Raw genomic sequence first — 20,372 nt, forward strand, 5'->3', positions numbered from 1 at the left:
ATGTAGTCATGACGGCCGGAGGAGCGCTCGCTCGCCTGAGTTTCCGCAGGAAGTACGCTGGCGCTGGGCTTTTTTTTGCCAGTGATGCGGTGTTGGTGGACCAGGAGAGATCCTCACTGATGTGCACCCCCAGGAACTTGGCGCTGCTCACTCTCTCCACCACAGCACCGTCGATGGTCAGCGGCAGGTGTTGGGTGTGAGCCTTCCGGAAGTCCACAACAATCTCCTTGGTCTTGTCGACGTTCAGCAGGAGGTTGTTGTCCCTGCACCACGTGGTCAGAAGGTCAACCTCCAGCCTGTATTGAGTCTCGTCTCCCTTGGTGATGAGACCCACCAGAGTCGTGTCGTCAGCAAACTTCACTATGCGGTTGTCGCTGTAGGTTGCAGTGCAGTCATGCGTCAGGAGGGTGAAGAGCAGTGGACTGAGCACGCAGCCTTGGGGGGCCCCCGTGCTCAGCGTGATGCTGGCGGAGATTTTGTCGCCAACACGTACCACCTGTGTCCTCTGACAGAGGAAGTCCAGTAGCCAGTTGCAGAGGTAGGTACTGAGGCCCAGCGTGTCAAGTTTGCTGATGAGGCGTTGTGGCACAATTTCAACCAAATAAGAACAATTCGCCTATGCAAATAAGCTCTGCTCATTGTTAGTGAAGGCCTCTTACAGAAACAAAAACACACAGATAACTTAAGGACAGGAAGGATACATATGGCTGACAGGGATCAAAAGACATCCCTGACACTAAAGAGGAAGAACCTAGATAAAAGGAAAGTCATAAACTCGTAAAGACAAGGCCTCCAGGTCTGGCAGGCCAAGGCTTCACTTAAATTATTCCAACATTTCCCTTCTCTTTATAACATACTTGCTCAATTTTTTCATTACCAAAAACAACCACTTCTCTCGATGTTCAGTTGTCGGATCACAAGTATGAGCACAAATATTTCCACCAAAAAGGATAAATGTTGCATCATCATCATTCGAAAACACACAGATCTGGGAAGAAGTCTGTAAACTCAAGTGCAAAAATTGCATCATCATCATCGTCATCATCAACATGCTGGTGTTCAGACATTAGGCATACCCGGGCCATCTCGTCTTCCATGGGCGATATTGCTGTAGTGATGAGACGTTTAAACAGAGCACGGAGACATGGAATACAACAACATCCACACAAGGTGGATATAGCAGTAAATACCGCAACTGATGTTATAATTGAGCACACATTCTGGCATACTTTCCCAGCAGACCCTCACAGAGCGTTTGGGTCTGCCAGGTCGGACCGGCATCTTCCCCCACCATCGGAGCCAACCCACCACCAGGTGGTGATCAGTTGACAGCTCCACCCCTCTCTTTGCCCGAGTGTCCAAAACATGCGGCCGCAAATCCGATGACACGACTACAAAGTCGATCATCGAACTGCGGCTTAGGGTGTACTGGTGCCAAGTGCACACATGGACACCCTTATGTTTGAACATGGTGTTCATTATAGAAAATCCGTGTCGAGCACAGAAGTCCAATAATAGAACACCGCTCGGGTTCAGATCGGGGGGGCCGTTCCTCCCAATCACGCCCTTCCAGGTCTCACTGTCATTGCCCACGTGAGCATCGAAGTCACCCAGTAGAACGATGGAGTCCCCAGAAGGAGCGCTCTCCAGCACTTCCTCCAGGGACCCCAAGAAGTGTGGGTACTCTGAGCTGCCGTTCGGTGCATAACACAGACAACAGTCAGGACCCGTCCCCCCACCCAAAGGCGGAGGGAGGCTACCCTCTTGTTCACCGGGGTGAACCCCAATATGCAGGCGCCCAGCCGGGGGGCAATAAGTATACCCACACCTGCTCGACGCCTCTCACCGTGGGCAAGTCCAGAGTGGAAGAGAGTACAGCCCCTCTCGAGAGGGCTTGTACCGGAACCCAAACTGTGCGTGTAGGCAAGTCCGACTATGTCTAGTCGGAACTTTTCTGCCTCGCACACCAGCTCGGGCTCCTTTCCAGCCAGAGAGGTGACATTCCATGTCCCAGTTTCTGCAGCCGGGGATCAGACCGCCAAGGTCCCTGCCTTTGGCCGCTGCCCAGCTTACACTGCACCCGACCCCTTTGGCCCCTAACACAGGTGGTGAGCCCATGGGAAGGGGGACCCACGTTTCCTTTTCGGGCTGTGCCCGGCCGGGCCCCATGGGCGAAGGCCCGGCCACCAGACGCTCGCCTTCGAGCCCCGCCTCCAGGCCTGGCTCCAGAGGGGGGCCCCGGTTACCCGCGTCCGGGCGAGGGAAAACGAAATCCATTTATGTTTTTCTTCATAAGGGGCTTGTGTGAGCCGTGCTTTGTCTGGGCCCTCACCTAGGGACCCGTTTGCCATGGGTGACCCTACCAGGGGCATGAAGCCCCTGACAACATGGCCTCTAGGATCATAGGGGCACGCAAGCCCCTCCACCACTATAAGGTGACGACTCACGGAGGGGGTTTATCATAATATAAAGGTTTATTAATATTAATGATATTAGTATTTCGTTTTAGAAAACAATGTGTTGGGTCTTTGTTCAAAAGGCTAAATTCATTTCAATATGATTTAATAAGCATTTAACCAGTCCGGCCCTCGGCTTGTAGCAGATTTGTTTTTTTGGCCGTCGGTGTATTTGACTTTGACATCTCTGCGGCTAGACCCAACAATGCAGAGGAGCTGAAGGCGACGGTCAGAGCAACCTGCGCTCTCATAACACATTAGCAGTGCCACAGACTGATCGACTCCATACCACGCCACATTAATGCAGTAATTGAGGCAAATGGAGCCCTGACCACGTATTGAGTGCTGTACATACATAGAGTTAGGCAACATTTTGATGTAACAAGTCATGTTCTAATTCTTTGAGATACTGTATTCTAATTTTTTGAGATACCGAATTTGGAGTTGTCATCAGTTGTGACTAATAAATTTCAAAATTAAAAGAAAGGAACATTTGAAATACATCAGTCTGTGTGCAATGCGTGAATGTACAAGTTTCACCTTTTGAATGTAATTACTGAAATAATTCTAATTTACTGGCCATCACCTGTGTGTGTTTGCACTATTAATGGATGGAAGGATAGATATTATAGTACTTTTCTTCTCCGTGTTTTGATGTGAATGACGCGTATGCCGAAAACACAAGCGCATCCTCACTAATTTATTTGTGATTCCTCCGTAAGTGTCCGTTATCCACACTCCGGAACTGAAAGTGGCAGTAGTGCGCCGGAAAGCAAGCTGAAAAATATGAGAAAAGAAGACGTAAACGGAAAGCAGTAATGTCGTTATGTGACCATCGGAGCGTTACTTTATTTATACGTCAGATGCACCTGGAATATTTTATTCACAATGTTCAAATGAATTCTGAGTGGCCGCTGTAATAGTGGGGCGCGATCAACCCAGGTAACGTTTAAATATATTACTTAGAATAGGGTGAAATGGTGCATTTATCGTTTCTTGTTTACAATGTAGATGTGGTTTAGCACGTTTAAACGACGCTTCGCGTCATCTAACTTCAAACGGAACTTCCTTGTGTTAAAAAAAGAAAGAAAGGACTATTGTGTAAAACCGTCTTGGTCGACACGAACGTATCCTTGTCGATGTTCACGTAAAAGGAGGATCCAAGTACGACCTTTCAACGTTTTCACGTCAAATGTCGAGTCGTGGTTCACCTAAACACGAGCGTGCTAGTTAGTACCCCGACGTGCAAGTAAGTACCCGATGTGGCTAGGGTTGCGAGGGCCCTTTATAGTCACTACCGGCCATAGACATCCCAAGTTCCAAAAACTCCTTTCAGGGAAATGCTTATTTTATTGTTATTATTAGTGTGAAGGTGAAGACCTTCACACTATTGTTATTCCTGTGCTTTATTATTCAACATCTTCCGCTCACTTTTTTGTCCATTAACTAGTTCCACATACTTCAACCGATTCACTCCGTTCCACTTTTCACTCATTCCAAAAATTCATGGCATGGGTGCTCACATTTTTCTCGTTCCAAAAATTTTCCGTTTTCGCATAATTCACAAATTTATGGCGATTTTTGCCCCATTCATTCTTAATGGCAGATTCAACATCTCACATTTACGTTGTTCCAGTTTGATATTCACATAATTCAACACATTCAAATCACATTGGGGACATTCCCAAACTTGCCAAATTCAAAATTTCCACGTTTTCACTTTTAAAATTTGCATAAAATTTTGCAAAATTTCATAAAATTTCATTTTTCACTTCTAACTTCTACATTTTTCCACCGATTCAACTCGTTCCAACTTTCAACTGTTCATCTTTTGCCTAGCTATTCCACAACTTCCCACTTACCAAAAACTTCACATCTTTTATTTTGAAATTCAACCAAAATTCTCTAAAATTTCCGTTTTTCTACTCTAATTTCTACATTTTTCAACTGATTCAACCCATTCCAACTTTCAACTGTTCATCATTTTTCTACCTATTCCACAACTTACCAAATACTTCACATCTTTTATTTTGAAATTCACTCCCAATTCCTTTTTCCCTTCTCATTTCTACATTTTTCAACCAATTCAACCCATTCCAACTTTCAACTGTTTATCATTTTTCTACCTATTCCACAACTTCCCACTTACCAAAAACTTCACATCTTTTATTTTGAAATTCACACCCAATTCCTTTTTCCCTTCTCATTTCTACATTTTTCAACCGATTCAACCCATTCCAACTTTCAACTGTTCATCAGTTTTCTACCTATTCCACAACTTCCCACTTACCAAAAACTTCACATCTTTTATTTTGAAATTCACACCCAATTCCTTTTTCCCTTCTCATTTCTACATTTTCAACCGATTCAACCCATTCCAACTTTCAACTGTTCATCATTTTTCTACCTATTCCACAACTTCCCAAAAACTTCACATCTTTTTTTTGAAATTCACACAATTCCCTTTTCCCTCCTCATTTCTACATTTTTCAACCGATTCAACCCATTCCAACTTTCAACTGTTCATCTTTTTTCTACCTATTCCACAACTTCCCACTTACCAAAAACTTCACGTCTTTTATTTTGAAATTCACACCCAATTCCTTTTTCCCTTCTCATTTCTACATTTTTCAACCGATTCAACCCATTCCAACTTTCAACTGTTCATCATTTTTCGACCTATTCCACAACTTCCCAAAAACTTCACATCTTTTATTTTGAAATTCACACAATTCCCTTTTCCCTTCTCATTTCTACATTTTTCAACCGATTCAACCCATTCCAACTTTCAACTGTTCATCTTTTTTCTACCTATTCCACAACTTCCCACTTACCAAAAACTTCACGTCTTTTATTTTGAAATTCACACCCAATTCCTTTTTCCCTTCTCATTTCTACATTTTTCAACTGATTCAACCCATTCTAACTTTCAACTGTTCATCATTTTTCTACCTATTCCACAACTTCCCAAAAACTTCACATCTTTTATTTTGAAATTCACACCCAATTCTCTTTTTCCTTTTTCCCTTCTCTGTTCTACATTTTTCAACCGATTCAACTCGTTTCAACATCATTCTGCAGCATTCCTTCAATATGTATTCAACTTCTTCACCTTCACACGCAATTCCTTCAGGAATTGCAAATTCTAGTTATTATTGTTGCTCGCAGTAATAGTTGCAGACGCCCCAATTCCCAAAAATCATTTCAGGTAGATGCTTACTGACCACCTAACCTCGCAATTTCCCTGCCACTTCAAGGTCATCATTGAATTTGTTAATCTTACAAATGTTACAATTTGTTAATCAGGTTCACAATAGTTTGGTGAGGCATCTGACGCCTGACTTCTGTTTTGATATGACACTCCAAACTGAATGCTTCCTCAGATCACAATTGGAATTGGGTAGAACCACCAACAGCTTTTCTGCAGAAAAGAACTGTTTTCCAGATAATTAGGCCCATCATTTCTATATATTTTGTACAATTAATTTACCCTTTGTTAATTTAACCTACATCTATTAATATACAGTCAGACCTCTACATATGATTTAATTGTTCCGGAACCTGCTTTGTATGTGAAATGGTTGTATTTTGGATTAAATATTCCCACATGAATACACTGGAATTTGTTAGATTCGTTCCACAGCCAAAAGAACAATGATAATTATCTAATTCTGCAGATAATTACACATAGCAAAAAAGAAATGCATTAACAGAGATGTAAAAAGAAATACATTACAAATAAATAATAAATAAAAAGAGGTTTTATTGTTACTACCTTAGAGACACATAGAGGTACATAAATTCCATAACGTACTTTAACTGACAGTATGTGGACTTCAAACTAACTTAGCTTTTTAATTTTATATTTTATATATATTTTATATTTTTCAGTTTGGTTTTTATCTGACTTGCATAACGTTAACATAACACAATATTTGGCACTGACTTTCTAACTTATGATCGTTTCGATCATGATTTCGCCAGCAATCTCCTTGTCCTTTATCCACACAAGCAAAAGGCGTTCCATCTTTTCCAGGGTAGGGCTGCGACGTTTAGAGATGATGCCGATGCCCTTGGATGGCTTGACCGCTTTGAGGGCTTCTGTCTGCTTAATGATCATCGAAATTGTTGACACATTTTTACGGCCATATTGTTTTGCAAAATCACTCCGTGCTCATGTTGTCCTGGGATTTCTTGTTTTAATTGTCAGGAAATCATCACCTTCCTTTTTTTACCACTAGATTTGCGTTAACCTTCTTGGGACGCTAACTGACATCATCCCGACGTGCCGCCATCAAGCGAAATTACCATGATGACGTCGTATGTTGGGAATTACTTCCGATGCTGAGACAAATATTTGATAACATTTCACATATGTTTAAAAACAATGTACCGTAAAATCCGGACTATTAGCCGCACCGGATTATAAACCGCACCAGCTAAAATTGGGGGATATTTTAGTTTTTTTCTTATATAAACCGCACCGGACTATCAGCTGCACGTGCACACGTGTTTTTTACAAAGAAAGACCGTTCACAGAAAGCCTTTTTAAAGTTTTAATAACATACTTTAACATGTCTTTCTAAACATTGCCTGTGACGCAGCAGTAGTACCGCAGCAACACGGAAGTGTGCACGCGAGTTATTAACAAAGAAAGACTGGACACAGAAAGCTTTTTTAAAGTTTTAATAACATACCTTAACATTTCTTTCCAACGCGAGTTATTAACAAAGAAAGACTGGACACAGAAAGCTTTTTTAAAGTTTTAATAACATACCTTAACATTTCTTTCCAAACACTGCCAGTGCCGCGGCAGTAATACCGCAGCAACACGGAAGTAACACAAGACTAATAAAAGTCACTGAGACGCGGCGGTAACACAGCAGCAACACGGTAGTACAGCACCAACAGGGCTCGTTAAAAAACATACCAGTAAAAGTAAAAAAAGAGCTTCATTGTCTTCATCTTCCTCCTGTGCAAGGTGAAACCATCGAAGCCTTCCTCCTCAGCGTCCGATTGGAATAGCGTTAGATATCCTTCGCCTTGTGGTGTGCAACAACGGGCAGACTCTTTTCCCTTTGAAATCCTAACACACACTCCACTAAACAGGAAAGTCACACACGTGTAAACTGTCCCACCGGAACTAGGTAACGTGAACTTAGGTTCCGGGTGAATTATGTCAACCCACTACAGCCTCACACTTTCTCAGTCTCTCTTTCGTCGTCGCTTTTATGCATTTCTTTGAGTGTGATGAGGGTCTGTTCATGTTAATTTTATTCATGCACGAAGCGCTAAATTACATTAAACTAGCGAGCGACACGTATAGCTCCCGTAGACGGACGGGACCACGAAATAAAGAAAAGGGTGACGCAACCGTCTTGACAAACTATCACGTCATCTTCGGCGCATTATCTCTTCTTCGTCTGTCTCGCTCTTGCTTCCTGCTAGAGCGCCCCGGAAGCGGTAAAAATCCATAAATACGCCGCGCCGCCATTTAAGGTCTATTTCCCTCTTTGACAGCCAAATCGATTGCTTTTAACTAAGCTGCATCAAATGCATTTCTTCGTATTTTCCATGAGGGTGTGTGCATGATGCGCGAAACGTTCAAAACACAAACTAGCACGTCTTCTTCGGCGCATTATTTCTTGTTTGTCTGTCAGCGAGACAGACGAAAAAAAAAAATAAGAATAATAATAAGAAGCAATCCTGCTAGAGCGCCCCCTGGAGGCCGTAAAAATCCATAAATACGCCACGCCGCCATTTAAGCCTCGGGGTTCAAAGTAACCTTCTGAATAAAATGCATTAAAAGTTCACGTTCATTACAACTTGTTTTTGGTGAGCAAGAAGAATTTAATTTAAATGCTGATTGATTGGGTTTTAATGCAATGCAGAGGGTCCAAACAGCGCCACTGCTTTCAGAGAAAATGAGGCTTAAGTTTCATCTATCCTCCAATATTTCATCTTACCGTATTTTCCGGACTATAGTCAAATCAAGTTTATTTATATAGCCCTTAATCAGAGACAAATCTCAAAAGGGCTTCACATGTGCAACATTGACAATTCTAGACATCCCTCGCTACTTTGCGGTTCATTTATCGCGGCCTCAGTACATTGCGAGTTTTTATGAAAACAAATATTGTGCATATATTTGGTCCATCGTGGCTTTTTGAGGCGTCACTTGGAGCGCAAGGGCTTTGTCTGCCCATATGACTTTACAGCACACTATTGGCCGGTAGGAGACCAAGGGGAACATGTTAATCTGTATAATTGCCGATGATTTGGTTAGAGCTGTAAAAGCAGCTCTAACCAGGCTTTATCTCAATCTCCTGCTATGTATCCCCTGCTCCACTTTGTTTGTGTCAGCAGAATCAGCAGCATCGCTGATTCGCGCTTCGTTTTGTTGTCACAAAGCAGGCAGGACAACCAAATGCAACACGGGCTCTTTATTGAGGGAAAGTTTAAAGGAAACAAAGAGGGCTGGAATGCCGGCAGAGCAGGATAATGAGGCAAGCTGACGAGCTGGTCAGCAAGCTCGCGTCGTGCGGGCATCTTGTTACACAGTGGGTCAGGCAAACGAGAATCAGGTGGCAGCCGTGCGTGTCAAAGCAGACAAAAAGGTGAGGACTGACCGTTAGCAGCTCCGTACTGGCGACCTCAGAGGTCTAGCGCAGAGGGCGCGTGAGCCGGTCAGCAGGGTGAGAGTGAAGACTTAACACAACCGCGCACGAGAACAAGTGCGGCTGGGTGCCGCGCACGTAGGAAAAAAGCACTGCCGTTCAGGGTTTGCGACAATGAGCACTAAATGCGCGAATGCCCTCGCGCTGGGCCGCCGGGGCATGTCAGCACGGCAATAAATGTTTCTTCTGAGGTAGCAGTTATGATATCTATTGACTTAGACTTAGACAAACTTTATTGTCGTTTTGTCTGCACAGAGTGCAGACAAAACGGAATTCCGTTGCATACATCTTACAACAATGCAGTGATATTGCGGTTGAATAAAAATAACATACTATATAAAAATATAAAATAAAACAAGTAAAGTGCAGCAGTGATAAATATGTAATAGTGCAAGGAAACAAAATTGTATTTAAAAAGTGTGCAGAGGAATGCTAAACCAGGTTGCGTACTTTTAAATTTACGTGGATTATAAAAGTTCAGGAAAGTTGGCAGTGCAAGATAGTGGTTCGTAGTGTCATAATGTTCAGTTCTGTGTATGTGTGATGCAGAGTCCAGTTTAGAGTTCAGTAGTTCAAATGTTCAACAGTCTGATGACAGCAGGGAAAAGCTGTTGCAGAACCTGGTGGACCTGCAGCGGATGCTGCGAAACCTCTTCCCAGAGGGCAGCAGGGAGAACAGTCCATGGTGGGGGTGTGATGGGTCACTGATGATGTTACGGGCTCGGGACATGCAGCGCTGAGATGAAATGTCCTGAATGGAGGGAAGAGGAGCCCCGATGATGCTCTCTGCTGTCCTCACCACTCTCCTCACGTTCTTCCAATTGGAGGCGCTGCAGCCTCCACACCACACAGAGAGACAAATTGTCAAAATGCTCTCTATGGTGCTTCTGTAGAACGTCCTCATGCTGGGTGGGGGCAGGTGGGCTCTCCTCATCCTCCGCAGGAACTACAAGCGCTTCTGTGCCCTCTTGACCAGTGCCGTGGTGTTCACAGTCCAGGTGAGGGCGTCTGTGATGTGGACCCCCAGGAATTTGGTGCTGCTGACCACCTCCACAGCTGAGCTGTTGATGATCAGTGGAGCGTGGCGAGGCTGCTTTTTCCTGACGTTGACGATGATCTCCTTCGTCTTCTCCACATTCAGGATCAGGCTGTTGTCTCTGCATCAGCCCACCAACTGCTCCACCTCCTCTCTGTAGTCCAGGTCGTTGTTGTCTCTGATGAGGCCCACCACCGTTGTGTTGTCTGCGAACTTCACGATGTGATTGGTGGTGAACCTGGGGATGCAGTCGTGTGTCATCAGGGTGAACAGCAGGGGGCTCAGGATGCAGCCCTGAGGGGAGCCTGTGCTGAGGGTGATGACATTGGAGGTCTTCTGTCCGACCCGGACTGACTGAGGTCTGTTAGTGAGGAAGTCTAGCAGCCAGTTGCGAAGGGGGGTGGGGGTGCTGAAGCCCAGGTGTTCCAGTTTTCCTACCAGATGGCGTGGGATGATGGTGTTAAACGCTGAACTGAAGTCCAGGAACAGCATCCGCACATGGGTGGTGTTCTCCTCCAGGTGAGGCAGGCTCAGGTGAAAAACGGAGGAGATGGCATCCTCAGTGGAGCGGTTCTGCCGGTAGGCAAACTGGAACGGGTCGAATGTTGGGGTAAGTCTAGAGACGATGTGTTCTTTAAGCAGCCCTTTGAAGCACTTCATCATGATGGGAGTCAGTGCAACAGGCCGGTCGTCATTAAATGAGGTGATTTGAGGTTTCTTCGGCACCGGAATGATGGAGGCAATCTTGAAGCATGCTGGCACTGTTGCTTGGCCCAGCGAGGTGTTAAAAATGTTTGTGATGACACCAGCCAGCTGACCTGCACATTCCCTGAACACCCGCCCAGGTATGTTGTCGGGGCCTAGGCCTTAAGTGGGTTGACTCTCCTCAGAGTCTTGAACACGTCGGCTGAGTCAAGGCAGAGTGCCTCCTCTTCCTGATGGGGAACAGTTTTAACTGCTGGAGTTCTGTTTAGTGCCTCGAACCTCCCAAAGAAGTTATTTAGTCCATTAAGGAAGTCAGCATCCTGACTGAGGGTGAGTTGTAGTCTGTAATCGCCCGTATGCCTTGCCACATACTCCTGGTGTTGTTGGCGTCGTGGAAAAGATCCTGAATTTTCCGACTGGCTCCGCTTTGCTATCCTGATGGCACGGTTCAAGTTGGCTCTCGCTGTCCTCAGGGCCTCCTTGTCGCCAGACTTGAAGGCTGAGTTCCGTGCTCGTAGCGTTTGACGTACGTCCTCAGTCAACCAGGGTCGTTGGTTGGCCCGGGTAATGATGTTCTTAGTGGTGCTGACGTCCTCGGTGCATTTGTTGATGTAGGCTGAAAAAGTCATGGCGTATTCATCAATGTTGATCTGGTTGTCATACGTTTCTGCTGATTTGAACATGTCTCAGTCAGACCACTCAAAGCAGTCCTGGAGTGCCTCCATGGCCCCCTCAGACCACACCCTCACCTGCTTCACTGTGGGTTTTGCTCTGATCAGCAAGGGCCTGTATGCAGGGATTAGCATAACAGATAGGTGGTCTGAAGAGCCGAGATGGGGGCGGGGGGCTGCTCTGAATTCATCTTTTATATTGGTGTAATCCAAGTCTAGAGTGTTCTCTCCCCGAGTTGGAAAATCCACGTGTAAAAATGAGGGAGAATAGTCTTCATATTAGCCTGGTTAAAGTCCCCAGCAATGATGAAAACATCCTCTGTGTGCGTGGATTGCAGCTCACCGATTGTCCGATAGAAAACGCTCATGGCCTCTTTAGTATTAGCGCTGGAAGGCACATACACAGCAGTGATGCTAATAACAGTAAACTCCCTGGGCAGGTAGAAGGGTCTGCAGTTAACAGTCAAAAGCTCAATGTCCGAAGAGCAGTAGCTGGTGACAGATCTAGCATTTTTACACCAGTTGTTGTTGATGTAAACACAGCCCACCCCCTCGGGATTTACCGCTTAGTTCGCTGTTTCTGTCGGCGCGGAATGTATTGGTAGAACATTCCAAAGCTCTGGGGCCGAATAGAGACTGCTCTAGAAGCTGCGGACTTCTTTTTGGCCCTCGGGGTCACTGAAAGACCAGCGCTGTGCGAACAAAGGTTTCTAGACAGAACGTAAGAGACAACTAGGTTGACAAGATATGAAGGCGCTAACCCAGGGGTGGGCAAACTACGGCCCGCGGGCCACATCCGGCCCACGGGACCGTTTAATCCGGCCCGCCAACCCTGAACAAATTGTATTATTAAACTTTGTTTTTGGGTCATTTTGCCTGCAATGACTGCGTTTCCCCAGTAGATGGCGAAGCGCTCGCCTGCGCATTTACTACCGCAAGCCGTGTCAGAAAGCTTGGTGCACACTCACAAGTGCGTATACGTACTCAGTAGTACGGGCATGGCGCGCTCTCGCTCTATTCGTAGCAGTCCCGAATTTAGAGCGTGGGCTGTGACGACAGCATTCTTGTAATTCGCGCGCTGAATTTTCAGATGCAGTTTTGCGCTAAAGCCACCCACAAACCTTCCCCTGGAATCATTCCATTAAAATGAGTGGCCCGAAGAAAAGAAGTGAGTGCCGAATGTTAAAAAAGAGTGGCCAATTTGGCTCGACGTACGCGACGTGACGTTCAGCCACATGAACGTCAACATCAACCCGTCACAGATCGAGGTAAACGGACCAACACCTCGGATCTCTCCTAAGAATTGCCACAACAAATTTTACTCCAGACTATGACGCACTAGCAAAAAAGGGAGACCAACCACACTGTTCCCACTGAAAATGAAGGGGAGGCATTTTGAATAGGATTTATACACATAGCACGGATTGAAACTAGCGACCATTCTCATTTTCAAACAATGCAGGATGCTCAAGGACATTGATGCACCACCTATTTGCGACTAATCTTAACCTGTAAAGTTCTTAAGGCTTACTTTAAGGAAGTGTTTCCCGTTTCCTCACCTCTGTTACCAGGTGTTTGTGAGTTAAAACTCTGCTCTGATTTTCAGATAACCCTCACCGTGTTGCTTTTTTGATTACTTTATTTGGATGTATGCTTTCACCGATTCTTCAAGATCAGCTCAGTGGCCTAGTGGTAGAGTGTCCGCCCTGAGACTGGAAGGTTGGGGGTTCAAACCCCGGCCGGGTCATACCAAAGACTATAAAAATGGGACCCATTGCCTCCCTGCTTGGCACTCAGCATTAAGGGTTGGAATTGGGGGGTTAGATCACCAACTGATTCCCGAGCGCGGCACCGCTGCTGCTCACTGCTCCCCTCTCCCCCAGGGGATGGATTAAAATCACACGGGGATGGGTTAAATGCAGAGGACAAATTTCACCACACCCAGGTGTGTGTGTGACGATCATTGGGACTTTAATCTTAATCTTAATGATATATTTGGTCAGAATGTTTGCCGTTTGATGTGATCTCATAAAATAAACATCTTTCATTAATCTGACCTGCAGGCACTGAAGTGATGGAGACTGTTATTCATAATAACAGTGTCGTATTTTATGAGAATCACTGATAGCAGTTTTTTAGTGTGTTTTTTTTTTTTAATGCTGTTAATAAATGCATTTGTTTTCAAAAAACTTGTCTGGAATATCCATGCTTTACTACCTACTAAAGGCCAAAATCTTTTATGCAATGACCTTTACAGGTCGCTTATATGACTTCACACAAAGCCTACGTCCATCTGCTCCTGGTTCGGCCCTCCGGTCCAAATTTAGAACCCAGTTCGGCCCGCGAGTCAAAAAGTTTGCCCACCCCTGCGCTAACCCATACAATGTTTCATAGGTTAATAAAAGAAAAGTCAAAGTCAAAGTCAGCTTTATTGTCAATCTCTCCACATGTCACAACACACAAAGAGACCGAAATTACGTTTTTCTCTATCCCACGGTGACGAGACACATAACACGATAGACATACATGTACGCGACACAATATAAAAACAAGAAGGCAAAAATTCTAAAAATCAATAGTAAGAGTGATGAATAAATAATAAATAAACAGATAACACAATAAATAACGGAGCCAGCAAGCATAGCGCAAAAGTAAAAAACATCATAAACAAAAAGGCACAAACAATAAATAAGAGTAATAACAAATAATAAATAATAAGAGCCAGTGTGCATTCAGACAGTTCAGACAGTGAAAGTACAGGACGCTACGCAGAACGGGGGAGCGAGTTCAGGATCCTAACAGCCTGGAGTATGAAGCTGTTTGAGAGTCTGGAGGTGCGGGAGCGCAGGCTTCTGTACCTCTTCCCAGAGGGCAGAAGCTCGAACAAAGAGTGAGCGGGGTGACTCGCATCACTCACAATCGTGGTCGCCTTGCGGGTGAGATGGGAGGTGTAAATGTCCTTCAAGGAGGGGAGCGAAGCACCAGCAATCTTACCAGCCGTGTTCACTATGCGCTGCAGGGCCTTCAAGTTGTAGTCAGTGCAGCCGCCACCCCAAACAGCAATACAGCTGGAGAGGACGCTCTCAATGGTGCCGCGGTAAAATGCAGTCATGACGGCCGGAGGAGCGCTCGCTCGCCTAAGTTTCCGCAGGAAGTACAGGCGGCGCTGGGCTTTCTTTGCCAGTGATGCGGTGTTGGTGGACCAGGAGAGATCCTCACTGATGTGCACCCCCAGGAACTTGGCGCTGCTCACTCGCTCCACCACAGCACCGTCGATGGTCAGCGGCAGGTGTTGGGTGTGACCCTTCCGGAAGTCCACAACAATCTCCTTGGTCTTGTGGACGTTCAGCAGGAGGTTGTTGTCCCTGCACCACGTGGTCAGAAGGTCAACCTCAAGCCTGTATTGAGTCTCGTCTCCCTTGGTGATGAGACCCACCAGAGTCGTGTCGTCGGCCAAACTTCACGATACGGTTGTCGCTGTAGGTTGCAGTGCAGTCATGCGTCAGGAGGGTGAAGAGCAGCGGACTGAGCACGCAGCCTTGGGGGGCCCCCGTGCTCAGCGTGATGCTGGCGGAGATTTTGTCGCCAACACGTACTACCTGTGGCCTCTGACAGAGGAAGTCCAGTAGCCAGTTGCAGAGGTAGGTACTGAGGCCCAGCGCGTCAAGTTTGCTGATGAGGCGTTGTGGCACAATGGTGTTGAAGGCAGAACTGAAGTCCACAAACAGCAATCTCACATACGAGTCCCTCCTCTCCAGGTGGGTGAGGGCCGAGTGGAGGGCAGAGCAGATGGCATCCTCCGAAGACCGCTTTGGCTCGGTACGCAAACTGGAAGGGGTCAATGGTGGGCGGGAGAACGGATCGGATGTGCTCCATGACAAGCCGCTCAAAGCACTTCATGATGATGGGCGTAAGTGCCACGGGGCGGTAGTCATTGAAGCAGGACGGAGCGGGTTTCTTCGGCACAGGTACGATGGTGGCAGCTTTGAAACACGACGGGACGATGGCCTGCTGCAGGGAAGTGTTAAAGATGTCCGTGAAGACATCCGTCAGCTCACCAGCGCAGTCCTTCAGCGCCCGACCCGGGATGTTGTCAGGGCCCGCCGCCTTACGGATGTTGATGGCGGCAAGCGCCCTCCTCACGCTGTCGGCGGAGAGGCACAGGGGCAGCTCGTGTGAAGGGGGAGTGGCCTTCAGCGGGCAAGTGCTGTTCTGAGCGTCGAAGCGAGCAAAGAAGCGGTTGAGGTCATTGAGCAGACGGACGTCGCCTTCACAGCTCTGCGGCGCGGGCTTGTAATCCGTGATGGTCTGAATACCCTGCCAAAGGCTCCGTGCGTCCCTGCTGTCCTTGAAGTGGGCGGTAATTTTGCACGAGAACGCCCTCTTTGCTTCTTTGATGCCCTTGAAGTCTCATCTTAAATGGACCGGGAGCCAATTCAAGTTGGCTAATATTGGGGTAATGTGATCAAATTTTCTCGTCCGTGTGAGCAGCCTCGCTGCTTTTTGTACCAACTGTAGACTTTTAATACTGGATTTAGGAAGACCCGAGAACAATACGTTACAGTACTCAAGGCGCAACGTAATAAACGCATGTATAATAATTCCCGCATCACGAGTTGAAAGAATCTAATGAATCTTAGCTATATTGCGGAGGTAGCTATATTGCGGAGGTGAAAAAACGCAGTTCTATTTATGTTTTTAATGTGTTTTTGAAAGTAGAGTGTTTGCTCAAATATAACAAAATCTCGGTTTTATCTGGGTTAAGATGTTGGAAATTGAGAAACATCTATTGTTTAATCTCACAAAGGCGCGTCTCAAGATTATAACAATCCCGCGGATTTGTCATTGATAACGTCTCATATAATTGGGTTTCAGCCGCATAACCATGAAAACTAATGTTAGATTTACATACAATGTCCCCAAGCAGAATCATATGAATACAAAATAGTTTAGGTCCGAGTGCCAATCCCTGCGGGACACCACATATAACATTGAGCTCAGAGGTCGTGTTGCCATGGACTACGCCAGTGCTTCTCAATCATTTTCTGTGATGCCCCCCCCCCCCCTAGGAAGAAGAAAACATATTAACATTAAAGAAAACAAAAAATAAATAGGAAAGAAAGAGCAATTTACAATAAAGAATAACTTGAGTAATATTGTTTTTTAGTCTGTAACAGAACAGATTCAAAGTGCATCACTTTGCCTGAAATTAAAATATAAATTATAATTATTCAAACTAGGGATGCACCGAAAATTCGGCCACCGAAGATTTTCGGCCGAAAATGACCCAAAAGTCCATTTTCGGTTTTTGGCCGAAAGACCTAAATCACCGAAACAACACGGCCGAAACTTGTGATGACGTGAGCAAACAGCGCAGCCAGCAGGCGGGAAAACGGGATAAGAGCCAGCATTTCTGCGGTGTGGACTGATTTCACTATCTCAGAGAAAGACCCACGGATAGTGATTTGCAAAACATGCAATGCTGAAATTTCAAGAGGGGGTGCATCTGCAAAAGGTTTCTCCACGTCGGGTGTAATTCATCACCTGAAATCCAAACATCCCGATCGCCATTCTGAATATGAGAAGAAGGCGACACAGAAAAGGAAACTGACACCGAGCACGCCCACTCCGTCTGTGGGGGACGTTTTTGAAAAGGCAAGAAAGTTCTCTTTGTGTTTTTATAAGAGAACATATTTAATTTTACGGTCTTTCAGCAGGCCAGTCAGTTATAAGCCTGTAAATTATTATTTAATGTACACATGAGTTGGGTCAAGTTAAACATTTTATTTTATTTTATTTTTGAATTTTAATTTATATTGTGCATTGTTGTAATGTCAGTGCTAAATAAATATTTTCATACTTTTGTAAGTGGTTTATTGCAATGCCTTGATTTTAGTGATTTAGTGAGATTAGTACTGTGTAAATGCTGTGGTTCTAATAACTGACATTTCTTTTGGTGTTTCGGTTTTCGGTTTTCGGCCTTGGTTTCCTCATCGTTTTCGGTTTCGGCCAAGAATTTCTATTTCGGTGCATCCCTAATTCAAACTATAAATATTCTTGACCAACTGCCATTTTATGCTGAAAAAAATACAATAAAATAATAATAAACATACATGATATTAAATTAAATAACAGCAATAAGTAATATTCAATTCAAAGTAATCAGCAAAATTAACTCAGGAGCACAATATACAAAACATTTTAACCTACAAAACAAAAACGAATAAAACACTTTGTGTTGTTTTTTTAATCAAAATGAGGCAACATGATGGAGACCATGTCCACGGCTGCAGGTAGTATCAGCTCTTCTGCAATGGTGTGGGTTTCTTTTTTTGCACTGGGCAATTTGGTACGCTGCTTTATATGATGCTTACAGTGCTTGCTGATTGACTGATGTAGAATTCACAAAGTGGGATGATTGTTCGCAATATTCAGCTCGTTTTTGCTGAAAAACCTCAAGCATCTTATCAGCGTGATTGGGGTGCAATGACTTTATAAGTGCCGCCTTACCGTTTTTTTCCGTGTATAATGCGCAAAATTTAACTAATTTATTGTCCTAAAATCTGGGGTGCGCATTATACATGGGTAAAAATTATTATTATTTATTTATTTATTTTTTTTACTTTTTTTTTTAGAAAATCATGGTACAACAAAACCAACAACAGGACTGACCGACAAAGTCGTGGAACAAAAAGACAGGGTGACATTACCAAAGACAGGAACAGAAACCAAACAGACATCATGACAGTAACACATGCAATGATCCGACGGTGAGCGAGGGGCAGACAGGACTTAAATACAAAACACGTTACATTGATTGAGGTGACACAGGAAGGGAGGGGCGACGCGAACAGAAACTATGGCAACCTAGACACATAACAGAACTGGGGACGAGACATGACAAATCTCCCTCGAAATAAAACTTGAAATCACCTTTCTTCTTGTTTGTTGTCAATCGTGCATCGCATTCAGCCATCCTGCCCAACACACTTAGTCAGTAAAATTCATAATTGATGACACATCGTTTGATGCGATGGTGCAATCCTTGATGGTGTGTTATTGTCAAATATTGTTTGGTTTTTAATCTCCATCGCAAACCGGATAACATACGGAGGCCGCCATTACAGATGCGCAGAACGGATGCGCAAGACACGTCAGCTATATAAAGAGCGAGAGTTCAGTTCTCCACCTAATTCCGTTTTCTTCCGTGTATAATGCACCCCCATGTATAATACGCACCCTAAAAATGCTAAAAGTTGTTTTCTTCCTATTAGTTTCAATTCACAGTTTAATTAGCAGTTTCAATCAGCAAATAACAAAATGCGTATTACAGGTAATATTTTATTTCACAACACTTTGCCTTGTTCTTTTCGTCTCTGCTATTCACTTCAAACACGCTCCATACGACCGCAATGCTCTCGTATCAGACGGTTGGTCTATCACCTGCTCGTTTGCTGTCACAATGTACCCTACACAAATCCGAAACATTTGTTGTGGCTTCGAGTCAGGACGAGGGGCAAGTTTTGGTTTCCAAGGGTGTTTTTATTCCTCTTCAATGTCTCTCCCATACAGAGCCGCCTTTTTCACGTCCGCACGCCTTTTTCACATGTCCGCACTGATCGCGGTGGTGCCTTTACGGGCAGTCGGAGAAATCAACGCAAACAAAAAAAATTACATCCAGCCTAGTTAAGACCATACCAAAGACTACAAAATGGGACCCATTGCCTCCCTGCGTGTGTGACTATCATTGGGACTTAAAAAAAAAATTGGGTCCGTATTATACATGGGTACAGGCTTTTTTCCAGCATCAACATGCCATTTTTAGGGTGCGTATTATACATGGGGGCGCATTATACACGGAAAAAAACGGTAATTTATTTGGCTTCATACTGTCCGCTGCCAACATTGTAAGGCACAGTAAACACACTGGTCTTTCCTCGTCTCCCATCATAGTCACACTGAAGCCGAGCGCTACGTACCCTTCGTCATAATTCTCTCAATTCTCTTATCTCTGTCTCTCTCCGCCGTTCTTTTGAACCCTGTTAAATACTTTTCCATGGTGTCCCACTGCACTTTTTATCGCCTGCTCTGTGCTGTGTGTGCGTATGTTCCGTGCGCTCTACACTGTAGAGCGAATACTCCTTGCGCACACTCTTCCAGTGATACCGCCACTCCCACCTATTGCAGTGGATGTCTAATTACACTTTAATATAGTACCGCCAAAAGAAAAGCATGTTCCTTGATGTCACATGCGCCCACCTTGGTATCGCAGGGCGCGCTCCACTATATGAGAAGGGCTGGGTCCGGTCAGAGAGATAAGAACTAAACCAACAAAGTGCTGACCCTGAAATACCAACGCAGGTTTTGAGGCGCTCTAATAAAATATAATATATACACATATATTTATACACAATCTTTGAACCCTGAGGCTTGTAGTCCGGTGCGACGTATCTATGGATTTATCGTGATTTTTATGTCAACTACACCGGTGTGGCATATCTATGGATTTTTTGTGATGTCTAACACACTTGTACACTCATTACTAAAAAGGTTGTGGAGCGCTGTTGTGCGGCACCGCTTTGCTCGGCGGAGGGATATGTGACAAGACACACGGACACTGGGGAGAAGAGTGGTGCGTAGATCGCATGTCCTTCCGCCAGGCAAACAATTGACACGAACAAGAGACAGAACAAGATCAAGATGGACATTACTGGAGAAAGGAAGCTTTTATACACAAACCCTCATTATAGGGAACAAAAGATGATGGCGCACTTAACGGAGGAAATAGAGCTGCTGCATCTATTGTAGAGGGATCTTCCGGCCACTC

The 20,372-nt window shown here is 44.9% G+C and overlaps 1 protein-coding gene across 8 annotated transcripts in view; it reads left to right on the forward strand.

Annotated features, from left to right (window-relative positions):
- Positions 1 to 3,226: 3,226 nt before the first annotated feature.
- Positions 3,227 to 20,372, forward strand: part of mapkap1 (MAPK associated protein 1) — a 114,671-nt gene continuing 97,525 nt past the window's right edge. For 4 of the 8 annotated variants that reach the window (XM_061293491.1, XM_061293493.1, XM_061293494.1 and 1 more), the window contains exon 1: positions 3,227 to 3,398. The gene's annotated coding sequence lies outside the window, so the exon portion shown is untranslated. Of the gene's footprint in view, positions 3,399 to 3,545; positions 3,706 to 20,372 lie in introns of those variants that run through there. The other 4 variants (XM_061293489.1, XM_061293492.1, XM_061293497.1 and 1 more) reach the window with 2 other exon arrangements.

This window comes from Syngnathus typhle, linkage group LG12 (assembly GCF_033458585.1).
Source record: "Syngnathus typhle isolate RoL2023-S1 ecotype Sweden linkage group LG12, RoL_Styp_1.0, whole genome shotgun sequence".
NCBI classification, from domain to species: domain Eukaryota; kingdom Metazoa; phylum Chordata; class Actinopteri; order Syngnathiformes; family Syngnathidae; genus Syngnathus; species Syngnathus typhle.